Source organism: Giraffa tippelskirchi, chromosome 3 (genome assembly GCF_054371585.1).
Source record: "Giraffa tippelskirchi isolate mGirTip1 chromosome 3, T2T-mGirTip1v1.2.pri, whole genome shotgun sequence".
NCBI lineage: Eukaryota > Metazoa > Chordata > Mammalia > Artiodactyla > Giraffidae > Giraffa > Giraffa tippelskirchi.
The window spans coordinates 127,521,762-127,547,849 of record NC_137277.1 but is presented as its reverse complement, the minus strand read 5'-3'; the positions used below and the strand labels follow the sequence as shown (position 1 = coordinate 127,547,849).

The 26,088-nt window shown below is 36.1% G+C and overlaps 1 protein-coding gene, 1 long non-coding RNA gene and 1 pseudogene across 3 annotated transcripts in view; 2 read left to right on the top strand and 1 right to left on the bottom strand.

Moving 5' to 3' along the window:
- The window catches only part of DPP10 (dipeptidyl peptidase like 10), a 747,248-nt gene that overhangs the window by 394,155 nt on the left and 327,005 nt on the right, over positions 1 to 26,088 (bottom strand). The window lies entirely within an intron of this gene.
- LOC145541811 (uncharacterized) overlaps positions 3,075 to 26,088 on the top strand; it is a 31,857-nt gene continuing 8,843 nt past the window's right edge. The window contains exons 1-4 of the long non-coding RNA XR_014079308.1: positions 3,075 to 3,137; positions 7,866 to 8,008; positions 14,042 to 14,145; positions 17,961 to 18,093. This is a non-coding gene — a long non-coding RNA (uncharacterized LOC145541811). The remainder of the gene's footprint in view (positions 3,138 to 7,865; positions 8,009 to 14,041; positions 14,146 to 17,960; positions 18,094 to 26,088) is intronic.
- Positions 15,033 to 16,932, top strand: LOC145542509 (mitochondrial import inner membrane translocase subunit Tim17-A pseudogene; annotated as a pseudogene).

Genomic DNA, 26,088 nt, shown 5'->3' with positions numbered 1-26,088 from the left:
ACCTCAAGGTTTCCATTCCTGCAGGGACTCAAATGATATCATCCAGGCATGGGTAGTATCCTACAGTTTTGTTTTGTCTTTTTCAGATGGCTTCATTCCAATAGGCTTTCCCTTCATCATCCAAATATCAGTAAAATCTTATGGCCTCTCACTTTCAAGGCCAACAGGAAAAATTAAGATTCTTCTTCTAGGATTCTCAATAAGAGATTCATTATCCCTTTGGTCTTCATTGGACCAGGGAAACATTCTTGCCCTGGGTGTTAGGGGTGTGTGATGTACTAAAAGCATAGGACTAAATCTCATGTTCACTTCTGCTGAAGTTTGCGTGTGTATTTTTTTTTAAAGGAGAAATTGTTTTGTGGATACCAGGAAAGGGTCAAGTCTGGATAAGTGAAATAGACAACAGATCTACTATACAGTGTATATTAATTGAGGTAAACCTTTTATTTATGAAGGGTATTATTTACAACAAAAACAATGTCTCTCCAAACTTACCATAAGATGACATTTTATCATGCAGGAAAGTGCAGCACAGTTGATTATAAGCATGTATGTGTATTTGTGTGTGCATGTGTTTGTAAAATGGGTACTTGGTTGCAGAAGAATGGGTCCATAAAAAGAAATATTTTTAGTAATTGTTTAAATTCTAATAATATTTTCCAATTTATTTGGGGCCTTGCCATATTCCTAAGTCACACTTGCCTTAGAGGAAAATGATTTTGCCTGAAAACATAAGATTGTTGTGGCCCAACAATGTGGGGAAGCTGGCCAGGCGGATTAAATGGGTTTGCCAGGATGTGTATGTAGTCAGAGATGCATTCTACTGAGAGGGGGAGAAAACATGTTGGCAGCAGATTGATCTGAGACTGCTGAGGAGATATAGATGTATGTCCTGGAGGAATCACAAATCTCCATCAAAGTTTTATGTCTCCTGTTGAGTTGTTAAGAGACATCAGATTTGCCAAAGAATGGACTGAATTACAAATTAGTCTTTCCAATAAGGATAAAACCTAAACATACTATTTAAAATCAATCATTTAGTGGTATAACACCACTGTGGTGGTAAGGATGCTTTTTATCACTGTAATTATTTTCTTCAAACTACTGACCTCAACCCCAACTCTGAGCATGATTAACCAAATGTGAAAGTTAAACCCCATGGGTAAGTTCAAGGTTTGTCCCTCCAACAATCTTCTATAGCTATAAAATTAATTTAAATATATAAAAATATGTGTGTATATTATATATATATATACGGGTTTCCCTGATGGCTCAGTGGTAAGAAATCCACCTGCAGTGCAGGAGCCATGGGTTTGATCCCTGGGTCAGCAAGATCCCTTGGAGAAGGGAATGGCAACCCACTCCAGTATTCTTACCTGGGAAATCCCATGGACAGAGGACCCTGGCAGACACGACTGAGTGACTAAACCAACCATTTTATATATATATATATATATGTGTGTGTATATATATATATATATACATACACATATATTCTGGGTATGCATATATGCATATATTTATGAAGTATGGTTTAGAGATTTGAGATACAAACTGACTTTTTTACTTCCCAAGTATTTAATTTTTGGAGTGGTTATATTAGCTATCTGCAATTTACTCTTTGTCATTTGAAATAAGAAAAAAAAGTCCCAATTAGGTGTCTGAATATAAAATACTATCATATATGCAAAAAATTGCAATATCTTGTAGAGAGTATTGCCCAAGAAGTGATCCTGAGTTTGTTGATGATGGAGGTACCAAAGCCAATTATGATGATTTAGCTAGCATTAAAAAAAATTCTCCACTTGACTTATATTCCATTCTTATCAGATATTGCCTTAATCATTAAAAAGTACAGATACTCTTCCCAAAGGAAATATTCATATTTTCTTATTTACCACATTACTTAGAATAGAACTGAATATATAGTCGGTATTTATGTATCTCACTGAATTAATGTCTAAATCTTTCCGTTTTGTGCATTTATATAATCATCATATACATTCTATGAGGACTATGCAAGAATAAAAAAGTTACAAGGGTTAATTACTCACTGAATAATATAGGCTATAAAAGGATATAAAGGTCTAAAGCCAAAGATGAGTGGAAACAACTCAATGTGATAAATTAATGAATAGATAAACAAAACATGATATATTCATACAATGAATATTGTCAATAAGGGAGCCAATGATACATGCTACAAGAGGGATCAAGCTTGGAAACAATCTAACTGAAAGAAGCTTTTCTAAAAGACCCACATATTGTATAATTCAATGTATAAGAACTGTTTGAACAGGAAAATGCATAGAAATAGAAAGTAGATTACTGGTTGCCAGGGATGAAAGGGAAAAGAGAAGAGGAAATAACTACTGATGAGTACCAAGAGCAGTGAAAATATTTTAGAAATAGATAGGGGCAATGGTTGGATAATTCTATGAATATATTAAAATACAATGAAATGTGTACTTTAAAGGCGTGAACTTTATGCTATATGAATTTTACCTTGATAGATTTATTAAAATAAATAAATCAGCAGAAAGTTCAAGAAGACCAAAGAATAGAAGACTGAGATGCTAAAAAAGTTTAAAAAATACATTTTTAGATTTATTTTGGCTATAAAAACAAAACTGCTGGTGGAATAAAAAAGAAATATATGTGCTATTTACCTGATATTTGTTCCAACTATTCAAAATAAAGCTAAATTCTTCATCATCTTCAAAACAAAAATGGTTTGTTTCTGTGTTATGGTTGTAATCTGTAATCCATCATTTTTATTTTTAACCTTCTCATCCTTACTTCTATTAATGCAGGGTCTACACATAGTAGATCATGAATAAACTGAATATTTAACATTAGACATACAGATTTATGACAGTATTTAGTTGCTTCATCAGTAATTTTTACAGATTTTTTTTTATAAAAGTAGTCCTGAGATCAAAGTTGACAACATAAAGGTTTGAAGAACCTCATTATGAAGCCTGGAAAATCACTATGAAGTCATAATTAAGTCATGGGTGAGCAATACCTTACTTATGTTGTGGCATTAAGTCATCTTCCCTACTACAGTTTCCAAGATGGCCTCAGTTAAGTCTCTTGTGAAGGCACAAGGTAAACTGCTCCATTGGCTCCTTGGGGTGAGTACACTGACAGAATCACAATGGGAAAATGTATATCATGCAGAGACTTCTTGAACAAATATTTCCACACTTTATCTTCTAACACTGACACAATCAATGATTCACATTTCTCCTCTTATTAAAAGAACTCTGGGTTTTCTTAAATTTTCTATTCCTTGTCATCCTTCCAAAAATGATTTGTTTTTAATACCCTACATCATTCAAGCCACCTGTTTATACAGATGGCAGCTTGCTTACTAACTTTTACACAAGAGCTAAAGATCTAGGCCTTACAAAACACAAGAGTTAACTGTCACTTTGGTTTGTTTCTCCAAGTTTAAAATGAAAGAATCAGAGAGAACATTTTACAAATAAAATAAGCATTTTATATCACCTTTTTTGTCTCCCATGATCTTTTAGAAAACATGAGATTCCTTGCATTGAAAATTATGTTTCTGCTTTAAAAAGATGAACCTTCCTGTCCTCTTCCTAATATGACATTTTTCACATCATTAAGCAGATAAGAGCCCCATCTGCAAATCTTGCCCCAAATCACCTGCATTTCATCCTCATAACATTTGCCCTGGTGCACAGCTGGAAGCACAAATACGACAAGCTAGTAGATGACTGTGTTTACAGATGCAGATATAATAGAGAAAACAATCACCATTTGTGTCCTTATTAAAGTATTCTGATAAAACAAAAAAAAATGCAGTTTTTCAATGTATGGTTAGAGTAATCAAACAACTATTTGTCAAGTGTTAACCATGTTTTTTGGAAATATGAAGGGGAGAAAATGGCAACTAAAATTCAGTCAGTAAAATAAAAAAAAAAAAGTTATATGGCATATTGTTTGGTGTTTTTGTGGTTGAGTTTTAGGAGTTCTTTAAACATTCTGGATATCCCTTATCAGATACATGATTTTCAAATGTTTTCTCCAATTCTGTGGACTGCCTTTTACTCTATTGATAGTGTCTTTTGATGTAAACATTTTTTTCATGAGCCCCAAATTTTCTGTTTTTCCTTTTGTTTATCTGTGATTTTGGTGTCTTACACACACACACACACACACACACACACACACATGCACACACATAAATCATTGCCAAATGCAATGTTGTGAAGCTTTTCTGTTCTGTTTTCTTCTAAGATTTTTTAAGTTTTCAATTTAGATCATGGTTCCATTTTGAGTTAATTTTGTAAATGTTTTTAGGTAAATGTCCAACTTCAGTATTTTTGCATGGCGATATGCAATTTTCCCAGCATCATTTGTCAAAGAAAAAAACAAAAGTCCTTTCTCCAATGAATATTCTTAGAACTCTTGTCAAAAATCATTTGATCAATATGTTAAGGTTTATTTCTGGATTCTCTATTTTATTCCATTGTTATAATGTATGTCTGTCATTGTGCCAGTATCACACTGTTTTGACTACCATAGCTTTATAGTAAGCTTTGAAATCAGGAAATCTGGGTCCTCAAAATTTGTTCTCCTTTTCCTGAGCCGTTTTGGCTATGTACAGTCCCTTTGATTCCATGTGAAATTTAAAATGGGGTTTTCTATTCTGCAAAAAAGTTATTGCTGGAATTTTCATAGAGATTTCATTGAATCTGTGGATCCTTTTGGGTAGTACTTAAATCTTAACAATATTAAGTTTTCTAACCCCTAAATATGGTTTATCTTTCCATTTATTCATATTTTCTTTAATTTCTTTAAGGTTCCATGATATTTCTTCTTTAAAGTTTGATAGAATTGATCATTGAAACAATCAGATTCGGGGCTTCTTTTTGTTAGAAGATTTTCAGTTACAGGCTTGCTCTTACTGGTTATAGCTCTATTCAGGTTTGTTTGGTTTTTTTTTTCCTTCATCATTTACTAATGGTATGCTTTATGTTTCTAGGAATTTGTACATTATCCAAATTGTTTATGTTCACACTATTCTCTTAAATCCTTTTTTATTTCCGTAGAACCACTAGCAATGTCCACATCTCCATTTTGATTTTAGTGATTTGAATGTTTTCTCTATTTTTCTCTTTCCAACAGTCCAACCATTTAAAGATTTATCCATTTTGCTGATATTTTTGAAGAATAAATTTTTGTTTCAATGTTTTAGTTTTTCTATTATCTATTTTATCTATGTTCTTTTATTATCTCCTTCCTTCTTCGAGCTCTAGGTTTAGTTTTTTCTTCTTTTTCTAGTTTATTAAGTTGTAAAATTAGGTTGTTGATCTGAAAACTTTCTTCTTTCTTAATGTAACTGCTGACATTTATAAATTTCTCCCAAGCACTGCTTTCACTGTCCCCAATTTATTTTAGAGGTATTCTCATTTTAATTTATATCTAATTTTGTTTTACTTTCCCTTGTGATTTCTTCCTTGTTCCATTAATTTTTAAAGAATGTGCTGTCTCATTTCCACAGATTTGTGAATTTTAATGTGTTTCCTTTGTTATTGATTTTTTAACTTTATCCCATTTTGATCACAGAACATATTTTGTATGGCATCTACATTTTAAAATCCACTGAGATTAAATTTGTGAACTAACATATAGCCTGTTTTGAAAAATGCCCTATCTACATTTGAATAGAATGTCTGTTCTCTTATTTTTGGGTAGATTGTTCTCTCTGTTAGAGGTAGGTGGGTGACTATGTTGTTCTATTATTCTATTTCTTTAATCTTCTATCTGGTTTTTCAATCCATTGTTGTGAGTGGAATGTTCAAGTTTCCAGATTTTATTGCAGAGATACCTAATTTCTTTTAATTCTGTCAATTTTTGCTTCATATATTTTGATTGTCTATTATTACACATATAAATGTTTATAATTGCTATATCTTCTTGAATTGAGCCATCTGATAATATATAATGTTGTCTTCTGCAAACTTTTTTGATTTAAAGTATATTTTAAATATTAGTAGAGTCACAGATGCTCTCTTTTTGTTACTATTTGCATGAAATATCTTCTGTCTTTTGGCTTTAACTTCTTCTTGTCTTTGTATTGAAAGTGAGTCTCCTATAGATAGAATATACTGATTATATACTTTTATCCATTTTGATAATCTTGTCTTTCAGAATTGATTTACATTTAATTACTAGTTTAAATTATAACATTTTTACTGATAAGCAAAGACTCCTGTCATTTTGTGTGTATTTGTGGTCTATGTGGCTCATTATTTTCGTTGTTCTTCATTTCCTGCATTAATCTTCTTTTGTGTTTAGTTGATATTTTATAGTGAAATATGTAAATATCTTTCTCATTTCCTTTTGTGTATATTCTATAGCTAATTCTGTGTAGCCACCGTGGGGAGTACATTTAGCATCCTTAAAGTTATAGCAGTCAATATGAATTTATACTAGCTTAACTTCAATAGCATACTGCTGCTTCTATATAGCTTTACTTCCCCACTCCTTTTAGTTGTTGATGCCACAGAATTATATATTTACATATTGTGTGTCCAGAAACACACCATTTTAATGCATTAGTATCTTAAATTATGTAGAAAATAAAATGTGGAGTTATAAACCAGTTTACAATAATATCAGTTTTTAGACTAATACATTATTTTTAAATGTATTAACCTACTATATCATGTAGAAAACAAAAAAAAAGAAGTTACAAACCATTACTACAATAACTATAGATTTTATAATTTTCTATGTATTTACCTTTATTTCTTCTTACAGCTTTGAGTTGTAGTCCAGTGTTCATTCATTTCAACATGTATGGCTCTCTTTTAGAATTTATTGCAGAACATTTTAACACTATTGTGTTCCTTTAGCTTTTATTTACCTGGGGATGTCTTAATGTCTCTCTCACCTTTGAAGGATGGTTTTTCTGGATATTGACTTTTTGGTTGAGCTTTTAAAAAAATTTTTTTTGGCACTTTGAATATATCACCCTACTGCCTTCAGGCCTCCAATTCATCTGGTAAGAAATCTGCTGATAATATTATTGAAAAAATTTACATTTCAATTATTTTACTTTTCAGCCCCAGAATTTCATTTTGGTTTCTTTGTACGTTTTCTGTCTTCCTATTGATATTTATATTTTGCTTATATATTACATTTTTCACATTCTCCATGTCTTCCATTAGCTCTATGAGTAAGTATAAAATTGTTGTTTAAAAATCTTTGTCTAGTTGATCTTCCACCAGACTTTTTCAGAAACAGTTACTACTGTCCCTTTGTTGGGACAGTTATTGTTGGTTTACTTTTCATTTACCTTTGAATAGGTCACAATTCCCTGTCCCATTTTATGCCTTTTTCCCCTTTGTTGGTAATTATTCATTTAAATGTAGTAGTGTGATTGGAGAAGGCGATGGCACCCCACTCCAGTACTCTTGCCTGGAAAATCCCATGGACGGAGGAGCCTGGTAGGCTGCAGTCCATGGGGTCGCTAGGAGTTGGACACGGCTGAGCGACTTCACTTTCACTTTTCACTTTCATGCATTGGATAAGGAAACAGCAACCCACTCCAGTGTTCTTGCCTGGAGAATCCCAGGGACGGCGGAGCCTGGTGGGCTGCCATCTATGGGGTCGCACAGAGTCGGACACGACTGAAGCGACTTAGCAGTAGCAGTGTGATAATTCTGGAAACCAGATTATCCTCCTTCCCCAGAGTTTGCTGGGTTTTTTTTTTGTTTTATTTTTGTTTTTGATTGTTGTAGGCTAGCTGAGCTGAAGATCACTGATGTATAAGCTTATGAGTTTTTCAGATCTTTTCTGATTCTGTGCTTCCCCTGGGAATGAAGGTGTCAGTCTTCTATGTCTGGCTCCCAAAATGGAGCGGAGAAAAAAAAGAATGAAAAGAAAAGGCAAGGGTGGAAGATGCTAGCCCTTTAAATATCACTGGAAGTCACTTCAGCCAAAAGAAGAGGAGCTTGCAACACCAGAGGTAGGTATAACAATGACCCCACTTCTTTGTCTGTACATCTACGATCAGAAGCAACAATCAGTAATAAGAACACTGATCGCTAATAGTTGGAAGATAGGGTCCTTTTTGTTCGCTCTGGCTTCTGCAAGATTCTCCTGGAATATATGCACTGCTTTCTGCCCCAGCTTGAGGTGTGAGGAACAGGTAGTTGGTACTGCACTAAGAGTTGAAACTGACTGATGTTATCTACAATTTGCTATCCAAACCTCCCCCTGGAAGTTACAAGCCTTAATAGACTCCAAGATTTCAAAATAGTTATATCAGACAGATTCTGCCAGTACAATTCATAATCTAGGTGGGGTGATAGATCCTAGTGTTTCTATTCATCCTCCATTTATGACTTAAATAGTAACACAATGTATTTTATAAATGAATGGGAATGTTAAAAAGGAAATTAAAGTTCTATGCATTCTTGAGATAGCTCACTTTATGTGTTACCTTGACTGGGTGGAGGGATTCTCAAATAGGTGGTAGAACATTATTTCTCGGTATGTCTGTGAGCATGCCTCTGGAAGGGATTAGCATCTGAGAGAGACTGGATAAAGACCACCAAAGTAGGTGGGTAGTATCTAGTCCAATGAGGGTCTAAATAGAACAAAAAGGCAAGAGAAGAGTGGATTTGCTCTTTTTGTTTGAGTTGGGGTGTCTCTTTTCCTGCCCTCAGATATTAGTCCTCGCGGTTCTTGGCACATCAGACTAAGACTGAATGATACCCACTAGTATCCTTGTTCTCTGTCTCTATCTCTCCCTTTCACTCCATCTCTCTTCTTTCTAGAGAGATAGACAGATAATAGACAGAAAACTGGTCTTGTTTCTCGAGAAAACACTTAAAAAGACAGTATAGCTAGCTCTATCTTTTTACATTAAATATTTTATATCAGACTTGATGAATTTTTATGTCAATTATAAGCCTACTGATTAAAAGGTTATTGTAAATCCTTTAATACAATTTTACACTTTTGTAATGGCTATAAGATATTCTTTTATGCAATACGAAGTTGAAGGAAATGGCAACTTGCTCTGGTATTCTTACCCAGAAAATCCCATGAAGAGAGAGGAGCCTGGTGGGCTACAGGCCATGGGGTCAAAACAGTTAGACATGACTGAGTGACTGCGCATGCATGCATGCAGAGTTGTATAAACCAAGTTAAAAATTACTTATGTGAGAAGTCACTATGTTCAAAAGTCATTGTTGAAGTACTGCTATTTATTATGCTTCCAGAGTCTTTGTGGTTGAATTCCTAAGAAGCCAAGTCCATGTGGTCTCTTGTGCTTTTTAAAATTCCTGCTTCCATGGGGTGAACCCATTAGAGCCTTGCTCAGAAGCAAGAAGACAATTATAACTTCTTCCCCTCTTCTATTTTATAGAAAATATTTGCTTTCGTTTTTAGAGCTGCATGGTGCTAAAATTTAGATTTTTGAGGAAAGGGAAGGTTTCACTTAAACCTTGAGATAAATCTAGATGCCCTATTATAATTAAAAAAAAAGAATTTCACTTTTGTGATTATTGATACTCAATATAGTTAACAGTTCCTTGTATAATGATGTATTTGATGTTATAAGACAAAAGAATGCTAAATAATGACAGGATTTAGCCATTCCTGGGTTCGGGGACTTTATGTCATTTCAAATTAGCCTGAATTCCAATTCTGCTGCTAACAAAATTTCAACCCCAATAAACACATACCAGTCTACAGAGAATCTCAAAGTTTCAGGTTCTTTTTGAGCCTACAGCCCATCAGTAGAATGCTCTCTCTCTCTTTGTTCCACAATAGTTTTATGAGAGAGTCAATGACAGGCCAGTCTCCAAGCATTGCTAGAAAATATTCATACACACACACACACACAGCTGCAGTTCCATATGTAAAATATCACAGGAAAATAATCATTTTCCTTATCTCACACACACACACACAAAACTGTACCCAAAAAAGAGTATCAAATAGTTAATTTAGCTTGATAAAATCTTTGGAATCTAAGTAAACATAAAGTTAGCTGTTTTCTAGAATGTTGCATAAAACTGCACTCTTTATGCTCCTACAACATTCTCCATGGCAGTCAGCCAGACAGAACCATTGGAACACTGAAAACTCATCTTGGAGCTATTGAAGTTTATTCTTGCCCATTCTGAAAAATTGGCTGATATTGATAATTGTTATAAAAAGTTTACCCCATGAGTCTCATAGGCTGCCAAGAATGTAATTGAGCTGAAATGGAAGGCTGGTATTAAGCTTGCATCTGGTTCTGAGTCAAGGAGCCCTCACTCTTTGACTAGCATCAAGGGAAGCTGCCTTCATTTGGGGAAAACAGATGGAACGATTTCACTATAATGGAGTTCATTTTGAGAAACTGTCCCAGCTTGTCCAAAATAATGGCAAGTTGGATAGGATTTCAAATAAATAATAAACACCTGTAGGAGTTGAGGTTACTAGACCTGGCTCAAAAAAAAAAATTATAAACGATTTATTAGGCACCTACAATGCATGCAGCATGATTCCACTCATGATTTTACCAAACATGATAAAAATATTATAATAATAATATTATAGTATCATTATATATAATAATAATATTGTTAAAATGGAATCTTAAGTATATCCTGTTGTTCCTGACACAACCACTTTCCTGGATATCTTCTCTATTTTCTCTGATGATCTGCTCAGAAGTGGCAAATGTATACATTTAATCAAGTATTTTGAATCTTTTGAAATTTCAACATGACAATGTACTTCAGCAACAAAGTTCAATAAGTAGTCATTGTTTCTATTATATATCAGGCAATACCTAGTCTATTTACTAAAGATACAAAACATCCTCACTCATTTAGTTCATAGTTCAGGGGTGATATAGGCAAATAAAACTATTTCAGTACAAAGAGTACAGTGATTAAGAGTAAAGACTTTTGGTATCGACCAAAGGTAGCAATTAGCCACATTTAATGTAAAACTCCAGGCCAAATTGAGATATACTTTAACTATAAAATATATACTGCATTTTGAAGACAGTATAAAAATTATAAGATACCTCCCTCATTTTTAATATTGATTTTTAACACTGATTCCATGTCAAAATGTTATTTGGGACATATGGTATTAAATGAAATAAATTAATACAATTAATTTCACCAGTTTCTGTTAAATTTTTCAATGTGTTCTTTAGAAAATTTATGAATTAAGTCACATTTGTACTCAGATTTTTGTTGGACAGCACTGGTATATATACTAGACCTTCTGTCTTCAAAACTCATTCTATCACTTAGCCGTGAGACATTAGGCAAGTACTAGTTTTTGTGGGGTTTTTTTTTTTTTTGCTTCAGTTTTCTTATGTATAAGAAAAGGCTGATAATAATTATAGTTGTTTACTCAATAGGGTTGTTGGGAGAAGTAAGTGAACCAAAAAAATCTAAAAGGCAACTATTATTAAATACATGAGCATTAAGTAAGCACATAAAAACAGCACCTATCTCAGGTCAGAAGAAGTAAACTCCAAGAAGAATTTGAAAGAGAAAAAAAAAAATAATGGTTTCATTAAAGCTTCAAAGAATGTCAGAAAATTGTCCCACTGTTCAGTTCAGTTCAGTTCAGTCGCTCAGTCGTGTCCGATTCTTTGCGACCCCATGAATGGCAGCACGCCAGGCCTCCCTGTCCATCACCAACTCCCAGAGTTTACCCAAACCCATGTCCATTGAGTCAGTGATGCCATCCAACCATCTCATCCTCTGTCGTCCCCTTCTCCTCCTGCCCCCAATCCTTCCTAGCATTAGGGTCTTTTCCAATGAGTCAACTCTTCGCATGAGGTGGCCCAAGTATTGGAGTCTCAGCTTCAACATCAGTCCTTCCAATGAACACCCAGGATTGATCTCCTTTAGCATGGATTGATTGGATCTCCTTGCAGGCCAAGGGACTCTCAAGAGTCTTCTCCAACACCACAGTTTAAAAGCATCAATTCTGCGGCACTCAGCTTTCTTCACTGTCCAACTCTCACATCCATACATGACCACTGGAAAAACCATAGCCTTGACTAGATGGACTTTTGTTGGCAAAGTAATATCTCTGCTTTTAAATATGCTATCTAGGTTGGCCATAACCTTCCTTCTAAGGAGTAAGCATCTTTTAATTTCATGGTGACATCAGCAGTGATTTCGGAGCCCAAAAAAATAAAGTCTGACAATGTTTCCACTGTTTCCCCATCTATTTCCCATGAAGTGATGGGACCAGATGCCATGATCTTAGTTTTCTGAATGTTGAGCTTTAAGCCAACTTTTTGACTCTCCTCTTTCACTTTCATCAAGAGGCTCTTTAGTTCATCTTTGCTTTCTGCCATAAAGGTGGTGTCATCTGCATATCTAATGTTATTGATATTTTCTTCTGTAATCTTGATTCTGGCTTGTGCTTCATCCAGTCTGGCATCACACATGATGTACTCTGCATATAAGTTAAATAAGCAAGGTGACAACACAGCCTTGACATACTCCTTTCTCTATTTGGAACCAGTCCATTTTTCCATGTCCAGTTCTAACTGTTGCTTCTTGACCTGCATACAGATTTTTCAGGGGACAGGTAAGGTGGTCTGGTGTTCCCATTTCTTAAATAATTTTCCACAATTTTTTGTGATCCACTCAGTCAAAGGCTTTAATGTAGTCAATGAAGCAGAAGTAGAGGTTTTTTTTGAATTCTCTTGCTTTTTCTATGATCTAACGGATGTTGGCAATTTGATTGATGGTTCTTCTGCCTTTTCTATTCCAGCTTGAACATCTGGGAGTTCTCGCTTCACACAGTATTGAAGCCTAGCTTGAAAAACTTTGAGAATTACTTTGCTGGCATGTGAATGAGTGCAATTTGCAGTAGTTTGAACATTCTTCGGCACTGCCCTTCTTGGGATTTGAAATTAGGAATTCCCTGTATAAAATTAACTATTGTTTTAGGAAAGCCAAAGGAGATACACAAAGAGAATGAATGAAATGAGAGTGAGTGATGTCATGTAGGAGATTACTAAGGTATTAATAAAATAATTTTTAAGGAAAAAGGCATATTTTCTTCTTCCCCACTCTAAACTCTCACAGCTTTTGATAACTAGACAGTTGTCCTTTTCTATTAATTGAGCCTACTAAGCCAACAAGCCTCTAAACTTGTGTTCACTTAATATACCCATTGTAAGCCAGGTTATGAAAATAAATTTTGAATTTCCTAAACTGGACATGCCAACCAAAATAAATATCAATGCTCGGGTTCTATTACAATATCAGATAGCCACCAACACTCATAAGACATTTGTAATTTATAAAACAAAATCAGTCTGAGAGGTCTACCTTCCAGGTGAAAGAGAAAAGGTTGGAAGCTCTTAGGAAAAGGTTCCTCTTGTTTCAGAGATATAAGAAGCGTTAAAATGTAAACTGAGGCACATTTTTTTTCCCCAAAGGTCTATTTAAGGTCCAGTTCAAATTGGACAATGTCAAACCAAAACTGCTTAGGAGCTCCCTGCTGACAGAAGTTAGGGAAAAGTTTTTAATAGAGAAGACACAGAAGAAAAACAAATATATTATTTGATTGGCTATAGCTTAAGCAGTTGACTTATTTGGAAAATCCTAGCAGGCAGTTTGTGATCAGTTGTTCTTTAGTTTTGTTTTTCGGATTTTTGTGCATTGATTCTGGCTTAGGTTTTGGTTTGCTTAGCAGGCATCCAAAACATTAGAGCCACTTTAGTCTAAGGATTTCCTTGTTTAATTAATTAACAATAGTCACAGTGATATGTCATAAGAACAATAAAGTAGTAAGAAAGGAGACTGTTCTGGGAGGAATTATGGTGGACTAATATATTGATATAACATTATAAAAAGTGAAATGAACAAATATATATATATATATATATATATATATATATATATGTATAGTATATGGTAAATTTGTGATAGAATAACCCATAACCTAAACAACCAGCAATAATATCTAAAATAATTTTTTAACTTTGATCTGTATCCTTTGTTTTCTTCCCTAGTAAGATTCAGTGGTTTGTCTTCAATGTCTTAAACAGCTAGATACAGACAGCACAGCTGTGCCAACATTCGAGGACAGTACCAAAGTGCACATCCCAGTCTCACAGTAGGTACCCACCCTAAATATTTCTCTGTAGTGTGTTATTAACATACTTCTCAAAGTCTGCTATACTCCACCTCTTTGATACACCCTATCTTAGTGTTGAATGTGCCACTGGAAGACCAGCAGGTTTGCCTTATGTAAGGCATGCTTTTCCTCCCATGACAGTAGTGTTCTGAACAGTGTCATTGACAGACCATATTTATTACTCACTCATGGCTCAACACTACAAACTTCCTTCCATGTATTTTCTTTATGCAAAAAGTTTATACTTTAGGCCCTTTTGGGTTTAGAAATTAATCAACACAATCAACATTAATTTAGGGCTTTTTGTTTGTTTGCTTTTTGGCCACATCATACGGCTGGTGGGATCTTAGTTCCCTGACCGGGGATCAAACCCAGGTCCATGGCAGTGAAAGTGCAGTGTCTTAACCACTGGATCACCAGAGAATTCCCAACATTACTTTTGAAAAGAATAAAATTTTAACTAAGACTGAGATGTGCCTTCAGATCAGTGAAAACAAATAGGAAAGAAAAATTTTAAAGTAAATAAAATGTAAAAGTAAGTAAATATTGGACTTCCCTGGTCACTCAGATGGTAAAGAATCTGTCTGCAATGCAAGAGACCCCAGTTCAATTCCTGGGTTGGGAAGATCACCTGGAGAAGGGAATGGCTACCCACTCCAGTATTCTTGCCTGGAGAATTCCATGGACAGAGGAGCCTGGCTGGCTATATGGAATCACAGAGCAAATGTTACACTAAATCATCAATATTATTTCAGAACTTAAGCTCGTAGGGATCTATATTTTTACTGACCATTTATTAATATTAAGTTGCAAACATAACTACTGAGACTGGAAAGGAGAGAATGGCATATCACATTTTGAAAACAATGAGTGCTGTAAAGAAGCATGCAGAAATGGCCTCAGTGCTGGAAGAGCAGATTGGGGAAATACTCAAGTAAACAGTGATGGAATGTGACAGAAGCTATTAAAATCCAAATCCACACAAACATTTCATTTTTTTCTCATCTGGACACAGTTTCTTCTTCTAATCTGAACTGCAGTTACAACTAATGGGCTTCAACCCTCTCAACCAGTGCCCAGTGAGAGAGGCACATTTATGCTTTCAAATATTTGGGCCATCCACTTGTTCATATGCTATGGTTTGATGCCCAGAATATTATTCTGTGCCATGAAATCTTGGTCCAGGATGAAACTGGAAAAAGATGGTGCAGTGACAGGATGATAAATGGAGTTCACCAAGATGAGAGCTTGGGTTTTACTCATATTCTTGGCTACAGAAACAGATTTACCAACATGTCTGCCCCAAAATAGATTCTTCTATAAAGTTCTAAAATCAAACATCTAATAACCACATTATATCAAAGGACAAAAGACAAAGCCTCTCTTTTTGTTTGTGAGTAGACACGACTGACGCGACTTAGCAGCAGCAGCAGCAGACATTAAATTCAAAATTCTTCTTTAGAAAAGAGGACTTGTATAAATAAGGATTCTATCTGCTTGCTGCAGTGATAAAAAATTTCATATTTTGAAAATTCCCAATTAAAAAACACACTTGTTTGTTGCTGTTTAGTCACTAGGTCATATCTGACTCTTCTGTGACTCCATGGACTGCAGCCCAACAGGCTCTTCTGTCCATGAGATTTTCCAGGCAAGAACACTGGAGTAGCTTGCCATTTCCTTTTCCAGGGGATCTTCCTGACCCAGGAATCAAACCCATGTCTCCTGCATTGGCAGGCAGATTCTTACCACTGAGCCACCAGGGAAGCCCTAAAGTACACACTAGGTTGCAACAATTCTACTTAGTGAAGTTTCTTTCCCTTCAATCTAGATTTGTCACATTTTAAATTTAATTAATCCAACGCATGGATATTCAATAAAATGTACAGACCTTAACTGATATCTAAGAGTTTAAGAATCTATATTTTAAGTAAAACCTAAAGGAGCTAACTTTTCTCTTAAAATAATTCCATTCTGTGATTGAAGAACTTTTAAAAGGATGTTAATTCTTTGAACAAAGATAAAATTAAAGTCAAAAAGGTTTCAGTTTTAGTAGTAGAGAGGCAGTGCTTTCTAACTAGCAGACCTTTAAAACTGACTATGCTCTAAATTCACACAGTACAAAACAGCGATCAGTAAATCTGTCTTGTGTTTTCATTATCTCAATCAGATACCAAACTGTTATCTAAAATTTAATCAACAATGTCCCTAGATTAAACTAAATTTGAAAAGTTATTTTAGCCATGAAGTCAAGATAGAAGAGTACGTGGGCCCGCCCTGCCCCTACAGAGTTGTGGATGACTGCAGTGGGGACTTCAAGATGAGAAGCATAGATGGTGGTATATTTCAAGTAAGCAAAGGTTTTCACAATTCTCTGCTGGGAGTAAACCACAGACTAGGAAGCAGTTTGACAGCTATTAAAACCAGGGTTCTGCAGTTGGAGATAGCTTTGCAGTTGGGAGAGGTCTGCTTTCCATGACTGACTATAATATGGTTCAAGTCAGAGAGAAAGAAGATCCCTAGAACTCCATCAAGAGTGATGCTTTCACAAGAACCATGATGGCAGCAAGAAAGGTACCAGGAGCCATGGTTGGGTCAGCAGCAATGGGTGCCATTCTCCTGGCTTTAGTGGAAGGAGCTGGTATCTTGTTGACAAGATTTGCCTCTGCACCACTTCCTAATGGTGCTCTGTTAGCTGAAGGCCCATCCAAGTTGCCTTCAGCCCAGTTACTATCTTCACCTTTTGGAGACTATTGACAGTATCAGTAGGACTTCTTTCCCAGGATTTCTTTAATGAAATGAGGAAAGGACTTCAGATCTATTTTTAAAACCACAGGTGGGACAACTATGGCCAAATAGGCTATGAAGAGACATTTAGCACTTCTTCTCTTTAAAGGAACATGAAGAGGGGAGGTCTTAAAAGATAATACACTTATTTATTCACACTTAGATTGCATTTGCGATTGAAATAAATGTTTTACATCTTTAAAAGGAAATACAGTAAGTGCTTAGAAGATGAGGGACCAAATGGCAAACAGCAATGAAGTGTTTAACTATTTCCTTGGGGACTTCTCTGCCTTGTTTTGTTCTGTTAGACAAACAATAAAAAAAAAAAAAAAAAAAAACCTCCTGGAAATTGCTCTTCTTTCTTAAAGCAAACAAGCACAAAAAACCTTATTTTAGAGTAATTTTAATTTGAAAGTAAAGTTAGTCTTTCCTTACCGTCTTCTAATTATTTTTTAAAAGACATAAATTTATATTTCATTTTTCTTTACATAATTTTCTTGACTCTCCTTTTTTTTCCAAATTCTTCCAACATCCATTTAGCAAACCTGGAACATAGCATTCAAATAAGGCCCTGACTCTGTTATCTCAGTTTATATTTGCAATCTCTCCTGACTGCTAAGGGTTATAATTTCTGTTTCACAAGGCTCTGCTGGAGTACAAATTGTTCTATATAATGATCGTTACTAAGAAGCCAAAAGTCAACACTTCAAATGTCATTATTCTCATATTGACATAAAACTTTTCATTAAAAATGTCGTGTGTCCCTCAGTTTGCCACATTAAAATGCAGCAGTTCAGTTCAATAAATCATAACATAATAGTAAGTTTCAGAGTCTATTCTCTGCTGATTTTTTAATGAGTTATTTCATGTGGGATTTAGTTTGTGTGTTGTGTGGGCATATTACACACATGTGTGACTGAGCATGTATGTATTATGCTTTCCCTTCATTGCTACCAATGCTGTCTATACTTCTGCTTTTCTTCTTTAACATCATACTAAATTTTCCCTAGGTTTTCCAAGTTTCTGAGGAAATTTTAACATTTTATATGAAAGCTAGATACATCTTCAGGATAATAATTGAAATTTAAGAAAATGTATGGAGAAGAGAGGTTAACTGTAATCAATATTCCCACTATGGAACAGGTACTTTCCATATATATATGTCATTTCTTTAATATCACAACCTTTTTAGGAGCATAATGCTATCACCATTTTCTTGATTAGTAAAAGAATCTGGAGAGATCCACTAACTTGCCCTTAGTCATACTGATAATTGGTGAAGAAACCAACACTGAACTAGATTTCTAGTTCAATATCTAGACAAAAATCTCTATGTTTTAGTGTTGCACCATAATGTTTCAAGACTCTATGTAAATTACTAATTATATAAATAGTTAAAAAGTCAGATATTAGAAAACTAAAGTTTAATAGCCTTTTCAGTTTTTCACAAATGTAATACTATTTATATTATTCTATCGTCTCAAATTTTAATTTTACTGTAAATTATTAACACTATAGATAGGGCTACATTAGGTTTATTATAGGACACTTTCATAAGAAAGAAGCATTGGCAATAATCTTCAAAAACTGAAATGCGTTATTATTGATACATCAATTAAGAGTAGGTTTCTAATACCATTTGGGGACTATTCATATTCCTAGACATGTTGTTTGTAAGAAGTTTCCGACAAACATATATCAGTTTCTGTTTTCAAGAATACTAGCTTCTATAAAATGTTACCTGGTGCTCCGAATTATGGGTTTCATGATTGTAAAAGTTCATGAACATCACATTATAATTCCCATCTTAAACAATACAAAATGCATTTTAAAGAAACTTAAAATTCCCTGATAAATAAAGATTTGTGTGGACTGTTATTTCCACACAGTTTGTAATGCATGGGTCTATTCTTTTTTTTAAAGGAAAAAAATGATTAAATCGGGGAATTGGAAATGAACACTTTGTTGATATGGATCACAAACAATGTTTTTCATAGTTTTAAATTAGTCTTTACTTAAATAGTAAAGGTGACCAATAATGGAATTTGGCATCAAGTGTCTTAAGAAGCAAAGCAAATAAAGTAAACTAATGGGGGGACCATAGTGTTTGATTCAAGGCAAACTCAAAACCTATAGATATATCAACTAAATAATAAAAATGTTCTGCTTATTATTTCTCATGTCACATTTCAATACATTTAGCATTTCCTCAAATCCTAATGCTTAAATTAAATTAAATGCTTAAAATTTTCCAAGCCAGGCTTCAGCAATATGTGAACCGTGAACTTTCAGATGTTCAAGCTGGTTTTAGAAAAGGCAGAGGAAACAGAGATCAAATTGCCAAAATCCGCTGGATCATCCAAAAAGCAAGAGAGTTCCAGAAAAACATCTATTTCTGTTTTATTGACTACGCCAAAGCCTTTGACTGTGTGAATCACAATAAACAGTGGAAAATTCTGAAAGAGATGGGAATACCAGACCACCTGACCTGCCTCTTGAGAAACCTGTATGCAGGTCAGGAAGCAACAGTTAGAACTGGACATAGAACAACAGACTGGTTCCAAATGGGAAAAGGAGTACGTCAAGGCTGTATATTGTCACCCTGTTTATTTAACTTATATGCGGAGTACATAATGAGAAATGCTGGGCTGGAAGAAGCACAAGCTGGAATCAAGACTGCAGGGAGAAATATTAATTACCTCAGATATACAGATGACACCACCCCTTATGGAAGAAAGTGAAGAAGAAATAAAGAGCCTCTTGATGAAAGTGAATGAGGAGAGTGAAAAAGTTGGCTTAAAGCTTCACATTCAGAAAACTAAGATCATGGCATCTGGTCCCATCACTTCATGGCAGATAGATGGGGCAACAGTGGAAACAGTGTCAGACTTTATTTTTGGGGGCTCCAAAATCACTGCAGATGGTGATTGCAGCCATGAAATTAAAAGACAGTTACTCCTTGGAAGGAAAGTTATGACCAGCCTAGATAGCATATTAAAAAGCAGAGACATTACTTTGCCAACAAATGTCCGTCTAGTCAAAGCTATGGTTTTTCCAGTGGCCATGTATGGATGTGAAAGTTGGACTATAAAGAAAGCTGAGCACCAAAGAATTGATGCTTTTGAACTGTGGTGTTGGAGAAAACTCTTGAGAGTCCCTTGGACTGCAAGGGGATTCAACCAGTCCATCCTAAAGGAGATCAGTCCTGGGTGTTCACTGGAGGGACTGATGTTGAAGCTGAAACTCCAATACTTTGGCCACTAATGTGAAGAGCTCATTTGAAAAGACCCTGATGCTAGGAAAGATTGAGGGCAGGAAGAGAAAGGGATGACAGAGGATGAGATGGTTGGATCGCATCACCGACTCAATGGACATGGGTTTGGGTGGACTCCGGGAGTTGGTGATGGACAGGGAGGCCTGGTGTGCTGCAGTTCATGAGGTCGCAAAGAGTTGGACACGACTGAGCGACTGAACTGAACTGAACTGAACAAATCCTAAAACATAATTTACCATACTTGAGCAAGAATATTCAAATATTGTTATTAACCTTTATATTCTGTAATAACATTTTGCCACAGGACAATTGATTTCAATAACTTTTGTTCCCCATGCTGTGAAAAATATACTAGATCCTTCAAAATGTGGCATTTCCACTTCCTTTATTTGTTCTCATTTTTAGTCATATTTTAATATATAGGTTTACTGCAAAGTTCACATTTCACAAGAAGATAAGCATACTATTTACAGAAATAATCAACAGAGCTATTGGCAAAGCTAAAGAAGTTAACTGCTGAATTTATGAATGCATGTTACTTCAACCTAGAAAGAGTCCAGTGCAATTTTTACATGCATGGCAGGGAAAAGGTACAGTGAATATTAAATAATATCTATTCTTTGTTTAAGATTCCTTGAACCTTTCCTACTTTAAGATGGGGCCCAAAACATTGTAGATTACATTGGTAGATTACATTGGTGACTTGTCCTCTTGAGAACAAGTAAAAGATAACCAGAGCACAGAATGGTTAAAGAGAAGACACAGACTACTTAATAAGGTGGTACGTGGTGCGTAGGAGCACATACCTCTTCCTCTTGAGACTGTGAAAACTCCTGTGCATGGATCAACACTGTACATAGATGAAGGCCACTTTAACCCCTGTCCTCTCTAGGATACTCTACCCCGCTTCTACTCATGGGGCAAGGATTCCATGGCCAAAGGTGTACCATAGTTATCCATTAGTAATATACCCATCTGGAGTCCATACCTGCCCAGGACTCTAAGAAAGTTTTACCGGATCCTTGTTCCAGAGCCTAGAAGAGTTCATTCCTTGGGTCTTTCCACCTTAGAATAGATTAAACCACCTAGGTGGACACTGATGAGACTGACAAATAGTAGGGGACAAATAGCTGTTTGTAGAAGAGTGTGAACATTTTCCCTATGCAGGCTGGGATATCCACACGTTTGTTTGAGGCTCCTAAAGGTACTAAGATGATAGGTTGGCCACAGGCCAGATGCCTGGTTCTGGTTTTCCTGTGCCACTAAGCTTTGATTCGGAAATCTAAAGAGTCATAAAGTGAACGTTGCTCAGTCATGTCCAACTCTTTGTGAACCTTTGGAATTCTCCAGCCCAGAATACTGGAGTGGGGAGCCGTTCCCTTCTCCAGGGGATCTTGCAAACCCAGGGATTGAACCCAAATCTCCCCCATTGCAGGTGGATTCTTTACCAGCTGAGTCACAAGAGGATCCCAGAGTCATATAATTCTCAATTCAACTGTAACTTTCCAGATAGTCAGGGTCACATATTTGTTAAGGTAACAGGTTGGACTACATTTTATTTAACAATCTATCAGCATGAATTATGAATTAAATATTTATTGTTAAAAAGCATTTCCCTTTCTATTCTTGCTCTGGCCCCAAAGACATTATGATTGGTCCTGTTCTGATCACATCATTCTGGTTAATGAGAAGAGGCACACTGTATCATTTGACTCATTTGAGAGCAACATAAATAGAACTGGACATGCAAAGTAGCCTTGAGATTAAACAGTGAGGACCTGATGGAGGCTGATTCAGATCATGATTCAGGGACTCTGTAGAACCATCATGAGTCAAGCGCAGGCTAAGTAGATAAGAAAGCACCACTAGTTTCTATTCAATGCAAATGAGAGATGCCAGGCTGGGATCCAGCAGTTTAGGAGCTCATCATTAAGATCAACAGAGAGAAAGCAAACCACAGGGAACAGGATAAAAGCACTGGAGTCCAGAGACGCCAGAGGGCAATACAATGCATGAATATTATTTCAGCAGCATGAGGTTAGGAAAACAACTCTTGCCTAGATACCATTTTATGGTGAGAGTCCAAAGAGGGACCTAGCTGAAAGATTGAGCCTGTTTAACCAACGGAGTCAGCATTGACTAAAGGGAAGCTGAATCTAGTGCATGATACGGTAATGCAATAGATTAGATACAAATGGAACAAAATAAAGAAAGTTGTTGCACTACACAGGAGATGATGACTCATCAGTTCAGTTCAGTTCAGTTCAGTTCAGTCGCTCAGTCATGTTCCGCTCTTTGCAACCCCATGGACTGCAGCACGCCAGGCCTCCTTGTCCATCACCAAGTCCTGGAGTTTACTCAAATTCATGTCCAGTGAGTCAGTGATGCCATCCAACCATCTCATTCTCTATTGTCCCCTTCTCCTCTTGCCTTCAATCTTTCCGAGCATCAGGGTCTTTTCAAATGAGTCAGCTCTTCACATCAGGTGGCCAAAATATTGGAGTTTCAGCTTCAACATCAGTCCTCCCAATGAACACCCAGGACTGATTTCCTTTAGGATGGACTGGTTGGATCTTCTTACAGTCCAAGGGACTCTCAAGAGTCTTCTCCAATACCACAGTTCAAAAGCATCTATTCTTCGGTGCTCAGCTTTCTTTATAGTCCAACTCTCACATCCATACATGACCACTGGAAAAACCATAGCTTTGACTAGATGGACCTTTGTTGGCAAAGTAATGTCTCTGCTTTTTAATATGCTATCTAGGTTGGTCATAACTTTTCTTCCAAGGAGTAAGTGTCTTTTAATTTCATGGCTGCAATCACTCTCTGCAGTGATTTTGGAGCCCCAAAAAATAACGACTGTCACTATTTCCACTGTTTTCCCATCTATCTGCCATAAAGTGATGGGACCGGATGCCATGATCTTAGTTTTCTGAATGTTGAGCTTTAAGCCAACTTTTTCACTCTCCTCATTCACTTTCATCAAGAGGCTCTTAAGTTCTTCTTAACTTTCTGCTATAAAGATGGAGTCATCTGCTTATCTGAGGTTATTGATATTTCTCCCAGCAATCTTGATTCCAGCTTGTGTTTCATCTAGCCCAGCATTTCTCATGATGTACTCCGCATATAAGTTAAATAAGCAGGGTGACAATATACAGCCTTGACGTACTCCTTTTCCTATTTGGAACCAGTCTGTTGTTCCATGTCCAGTTCTAACTGTTGCTTCCTGACTTATGATGACTCATAAGGATGACCAAATTAATTAATGAAAAATTTTATTTTCTATGTATATTTAAGGAGCTTTCCTGGTGGCTCAGATGGTAAAGAATCTGCCTGCAATGAGGGAGACCTGGTTTGCCATATCACTGCTCATGAATAAATACTTCTTCATGGATAAATCACTCATTTATTTAAAGAGGTGGCTACCAGAAATTTTATGATACTTAACCTAAGTTCTTCCATTCTCAAAACCCGAAAACTGATTCTTCAATTATCTCTTTTGGGTTTCATTGATCTTAAAGCTTAGTATTCAAACACTTGAAGCATCATAATTATTTTAGTCTAAGCAAAGCACATAAAATACAAATACCTATCAGTACTTTGCCAAGGTTTGATGTTTACCATGCAATAGATGCCAGGTTATGTGTATGAATCTCAGAGATGAACAAGCTACAGATGTGATCTTCAAAGAAATTATAAGAAAGTGTAGATAGAAACAGAATGCTATGGAAAGCACAAGAAAGCATTAAATTCTCCTTCAGAGGAATATTAATAATTTCCAAATGTGGTCTACACTGCAACTATTTCCACCTGCCTGGAATTAATATACCTTGAAGGCCATTCAAGAATCATAAAATAGTTTAAACAACAATACAAAGGAATTAGACAACTTACTATGGCTTTGTGATTGCAAAGCTGCTATAACACATTACAACAGTCTGTGTGACTTAAACAACAAACACTTATTCAGTGCTGGAAGTTGGGAAATCCATGCTCAAGATGCCATCACCAATGTCATCAGTGAGAAGCCACTTCCTAGTTTGTAGATGGCTGTCTTAGTTTATTCTTACATGGAAAAGAACAGAAACATAAGGAGCAGCTCTCCTGTTTATTTTTACAAGGGCACTAATCGCATTCATGAGGCCTCACCCTTATGACTTAACATCAAAAGATCTCACTTCCTAATGCCATCACACTGGAAGTTAGGATTTCAAAATATGAATTCTGGAGGAACAAGTATTCAGTCCATATCAGGACCAAACTAATAAATACGGTAAGGTTTTGTACTCAGTGTTGAAAAGGTGGACAGCCTCTATCATGGAGGACCTTGTGTCTCATACCAATAAATTTTGATTATACTGAGGTAGGCAATGAGAAGTCAGGAGAAGAATATTAATTCAGAAAAAGACAGAAATAATTTTATATGTTCATGATGAACTTATTGGCACTAGGTAGGCAAGAATACACAGAAGAACTGTACAAAAAATATCTTCACAACCCAGATAATCATGATGGTGTGATCACCCACCTAGAGCCAGAAATCCTGGAATGTGAAGTCAAGTGGGCCTTAGAAAGCATCACTATGAACAAAGCTAGTGGAGGTGATGGAATTCCAGTTGAGCTATTTCAAATCCTCAAAAGTGATGCTGTGAAAGTGCTGCACTCGATATGCCAGCAAATCTGGAAAACTCAGCAGTGGCCACAGGACTGGAAGAGGTCAGTTTTCATTCCAATCCCAAAGAAAGGCAATGCCAAAGAATGCTCAAACTACCGCACAATTGTACTCATCTCACACGCTAGTAAAGTAATGCTCAAAATTCTCCAAGCCAGGCTTCAGCAATACGTGAACCGTGAACTTCCAGATGTTCAAACTGGTTTTAGAAAAGGCAGAGGAACCAGAGATCAAATTGCCAACATCAGCTGGATCATCGAAAAGGCAAGAGAGTTCCAGAAAAACATCTATTTCTGCTTTATTGACTATGCCAAAGCCTTTGACTGTGTGGATCACAATAAACTGTGGAAAATTCTGAAAGAGAAGGGAATACCAGAACATCTGACCTGTCTCTTGAGAAACCTGTATGCAGGTCAGGAAGCAACAGTTACAACTGGACATGGAACAACAGACTGGTTCCAAATAGGAAAAGGAGTACGTCAAGGCTGTATATTGTCACCCTGCTTATTTAACTTATATGCAGAGTACATCATGAGAAACGCTGGGCTGGAAGAAACACAAGCTGGAATCAAGATTGCCGGGAGAAATATCAATAACCTCAGATATGCTGATGATACCACCCTTATGGCAGAAATTGAAGAAGAACTAAAGAGCCTCTTGATGAAAGTAAAAGAGGAGAGCGAAAAAGTTGGCTTAAGGCCCAACGTTCAGAAAACTAAGATCATGGCATCTGGTCCCATCACTTCATGCAAAATAGATGGGGAAACAGTGGAAACAGTGGTAGACATTGTTTTTTGGGGCTCCAAAATCAATGCTGATGGTGATTGCAGCCATGCAATTAAAAGACGCCTGCTCCTTGGAAGGAAGGTTATGACCAACCTAGATAGCATATCTAAAAGCAGAGACATTACTTTGCCAACAAAGGTCCATCTAGTCAAGGCTATGGTTTTTCTAGTGATCATGTATGGATGTGAGAGCTGGACGGTGAAGAAAGCTGAGCGCCGAAGAATTGATGCTTTTGAACTGTGGTGTTGGAGAAGACTCTTGCGAGTGCCTTGGACTGCAAGGAGATCCAACCAGTCCATCCTAAAGGAAATCAGTCCTGGGTGTTCATTGGAAGGACTGATGTTGAAGCTGAAACTCCAATACTTTGGCCACCTCATGCGAAGATTTAACTCATTGGAAAAGAAGC